Source organism: Phyllostomus discolor, chromosome 1 (genome assembly GCF_004126475.2).
Source record: "Phyllostomus discolor isolate MPI-MPIP mPhyDis1 chromosome 1, mPhyDis1.pri.v3, whole genome shotgun sequence".
Classification (NCBI taxonomy): domain Eukaryota; kingdom Metazoa; phylum Chordata; class Mammalia; order Chiroptera; family Phyllostomidae; genus Phyllostomus; species Phyllostomus discolor.
In genome coordinates, this window is record NC_040903.2 from 191,036,607 (window position 1) to 191,040,705 (window position 4,099).

The 4,099-nt window shown below is 42.0% G+C and overlaps 1 long non-coding RNA gene across 1 annotated transcript; it reads left to right on the forward strand.

Annotated features, from left to right (window-relative positions):
- On the forward strand, positions 1-1,181 carry LOC118501615. Its single transcript, XR_004904256.1, has 2 exons — positions 1-98; positions 334-1,181. It is a non-coding gene; the product is annotated as an uncharacterized LOC118501615 (long non-coding RNA).
- The last annotated feature ends 2,918 nt before the right edge of the window (positions 1,182-4,099 follow it).

The window sequence follows — 4,099 nt, forward strand, 5'->3', positions numbered from 1 at the left end:
CATAAGTTTATATATTTTAGAAATTAACCCCTTATCATTGATAACTACATTCTCTCATTGAATTTATGTTTTTTCTCAAATTTAATTTAAAAGTTAAGGTTTTCCCTGGCTGGTGTAGCTCAGTGGATTGAGCGTGGGCCTGCAAAACCAAAGGGTCAAGGTTCAATTCCCAGTCAGGACACATGCCTGAGTTGCAGGCCAGAATCCCCAGCAGGGGGCACATGAGAGGCAACCACATATTGATGTTTCTCTCCCTCTCTCTCCTTCCCTTCCCCTCTCTCTAAAACCAAATAAATAAACTCTTAAAAAAAGAAATTTAAAAAAAAAGTTAAGGTTCAATGAAATGGTTCTTCTTGACAGTGGAAGTCTCAGTGCCATCTAATCTATTTTCATTTATTTGACCAAAATTAATTTAGAATTATACATATATGATGTATTATATTCTTTGTTTTTAGTAGATAATACTAAAATAAAAGACTGTAGAAGATGATTTTAGATTCTTGCTTATAGCTGTGTTGAAGTTAAGTGGTTTCTTTTTAACCTGCTTTTTTGGTTCTATGTATGGGGTGTTTTAAACCATATCACACAATAAAAAAAAATGTAAACGGATCGAGTTTACCAAGTAAATGCTATTAAGTGGTACTGCATATTATAGCAAGTGGATTCTTTGGATGGCTTTCATTTTTAAAATTATTTGCCAACAAAACTTTGTGGCTGTAACCCATAACAAACCCTTGATCTTCATGAAACCCTAACAAGGTAAGTCGCTATTATTCCCAATTATAGAAAGGAGAGGTGCAGAATGTAAGTGCAGGATTCAAAGCAAATAAACTATGTAGCTTGTTATTTCAGTGATGATGAATTCAAGTTAAATAATACACTGTATTTTAAGATGCCTATAAAAAATAATAAGCCTGACTCCATGACAGAAAGGTACATTGTTACAGAGTTCGCCAATAACTTGGCCTAGACCCAAAATGTTAAAGAATTGCTCAATTCTGACCAATATTTTATGGTCAGTTACCAATAGTTCTCCTGTAGCCTTTTGTAATAATTCAACCATTTATTGGACAAGCATTTATTAGGTTCTACGGTAAGTATGCCAGTCTCCGTGCAAGGCAGAGGATACAGTGATGACACAAAGACTGATATCCAACTGGAGAAGACAAATTATGAGAAAGCAAAACAAAATATTTTTGGAAATACAGGTTCTGAGAAGTCTATGAAGAATTGCAATGATATGTTGCAGAATAAGTGGGTGGAGGCCTAAATCATGTTCTATTATTGTGTCGGGGTCCAGCCATTGAAAAAGGCAGAAATCACACAAAGAGACTTGGATGTGGGAGTAAGTTAAATAGGTGTTGAATACCTGGAAAAGCACAAAGAAAACATCAAGATGCCAGACATAACAACTACAGGAAGTAGCTACAACAACTAGGGTTGGGGAGATAGGCAGAAGAAGTCAGCGTACTATAATTAGAATCCAGAAGCTCAGAGGTTGGACCCTTTGGAGAGAGGACTCAACCCTCTAAGGAGAGGGCACTGCCCAGGTGTTGATTCTGAAAGCACACAAAAAAAGTCTAGAACCAGTTGCTGTTGCCAGAGTAACAGTGACAGAAACAAAAATAAACAGGAAGGAACACAAGTCCCTTCTTCCCTCTCTTCACTTGCAAAGCTCCTTGTGGTCTAATACAACCTATTGTTGAACCTAACAGGAAAGTCATCTGGGAAAAGAAATGTAGTTTGCAGAGTTCCGGCCCCAGCACCACGGTGCAGAATGCAATGGCGGATTTGGAGCAGCAGGACCATCGCTCGTCAAGAGATCAAGGAAGGGCTCTCTAAACAGGTAACATTTGAACTCAGATCTGAACAATGAAACTAAGAATTGAGAGAAGAGCATTTCAGACCAAAAGGGGCTTAAACAATACATCGGAAAGGAGACAGAAGTATAATGAGGGAGGTGGGGAGGGGTCTCGGATAGACCTGAACAAAACTGAAGCCGGACGGAGCCAGATCACACTCGCACATTTACAGGCCCTCCGGTGTAACACCAAATACACACATGCACACCGTATGACGTACGCCAGATATTCTAAGAGCATTGGGGAGCCACTGAAGGTTTAAGAAAAACAATATATTATTTACTAAACACCCAATGAATATAAGGCAACATGCTAAACAAGGGTTCCCGCAAACAAAGAACCCATTCTCTCTACCTCCTACACCTCTCCTCTGCCTATATTTTGTTTTCTGGTTAATGACACCACCACTTACCCAGCTTCCCAAACCAGAAACTTCTGAGTCATTCTTTCTTCTCGCTCTCCACATCCAGCTAGTCACCAATTTCTGTCAACTCTACTAATTGTTCCTAATCGACCTTCTGTTTTCTATTCCCACTGCTACCACCGTGGTCCCTGTACCTCCAAATTGCCCTCCCCAAATCCATCTTTCGTGCTGCTACAAGAATGATGGATCCGGAACGTGAATCTCCCTGTGCTAGAATTCTTCATTAGAAAACTACTGGAGCAGGTGAGCTCCAAGCCCCAGGTAGGGCATTCACAGCCCTCTGCAATCTAGCCTTCCTCTCCTCCAGCTTTGTGCAATACCTGGCCATTTGCAGTTTCAAACCACGTCCTTTTATGTCCCGGCACCTTTGCTCAGGCTGGCTAATCTTTCAAGATTAGCTCGGGCATTAACTCGTCCAGGAGCCCTTCCCTCAACCCCCAGTTTGAACTACATGCCCCTTATGTCTGCCCCTGCTCATCACTACACCCCATTGGAATACTATACATACAAGATCCCCCCCCCCCACACTTGACAGTGACTTCCCTGAAGCAGAGACTCTTTACCCTTATAGGCCAGTGAATTGTAGGTAACGTATTACTGAACTGACCAACAGAATTGACCTTGTATTACACTCACCAAGGAACTGGAGAAAGAACCTTGCAAGAACTTCCTACCCCAAGCTTAGAACATCGGATCCACAGAGATCAGATCTCATGAGGCTGATTGGTCATGGCCTCTCATTTCAACAGCGAGCCTCAAATTCTGACTCGTGGCATCATCTCCAAATGAAGTTACACATAAGGTTTTATATTCTGTGTGTGTTAAAAAGCATTAATATTTCAAAGGTAAATATTTAAAATATACCATGATTTTTATTTCCTCCCTTTGCTATTTCTTCACTTTTGAATATACCAGTAGCCTCAAAAAAAAATGGAAGTGAGATAATATCAAAGAGTTTCATCAAGGTACATCATTAAATTAATAGCATCAACTTGGAAAAGATGAGATCAGATTTATGTAAAAATGTTTCCTGGCCCTGAGGCAGGAAGAACAGGTACTTGGCACGTGGATCATGCAATAAATATGCTAGATGAAGAAATGGGTGGCCAGACATCTAGTCTGCGGCAATCAGGCAACTAGAGGAAGAATCTGACCATCCGAGAGAGGGCATTCAGATAGAAGATGGGAAAGGGAGTGGATGAGGCCAGAATAATGAGGAATCCTTGAGCCTGCACACGGAGCGACTTCCCTTGCCTGCAGGCTGAGTTTGTTATCACCAGAGCCTGATGCCAAGAAAAACTCAAGCCGTACATCCACCCTCGCCTCTGCTTCTGGGAAAGATGCCTGCTCTTACCCTATGGGAGAGGATCTTCGGGTCTCCCCGCCACCAACACCTGGTCCCAAATAGAAGCTACAGTTCTTGAGGAAATAGGAAAACTATAATCCTCTCAAAAAGACTTGGCTTGTGTTTATTCAGAGAGACTGAATGTTCTCCGGGCCCTGTCAAAACCATGTGTTTCAATCTAGAATGTGGTGACTGAAAGGAAGTGGATTCACCAAGGAACTCCCCCCACCCCCAGGCCTCCATGGCCCACGAGTAACCCCTTGTGCCCTTCCATCCTCATGCGCAGGTGAGGCAGCAACTGCACAGGTGGGCATCTGCAGCACTTGACTGAAACACAAAATCCAAAGAAGGATGATCACACAGGGAAGGGGAGAACCTCTTAACCACACAGAAAAGCAAACACAACCTAATCACACGGCCTCACCAGATGATGCCGTGTATTTATACTCATTCATTCACCGACAGTAC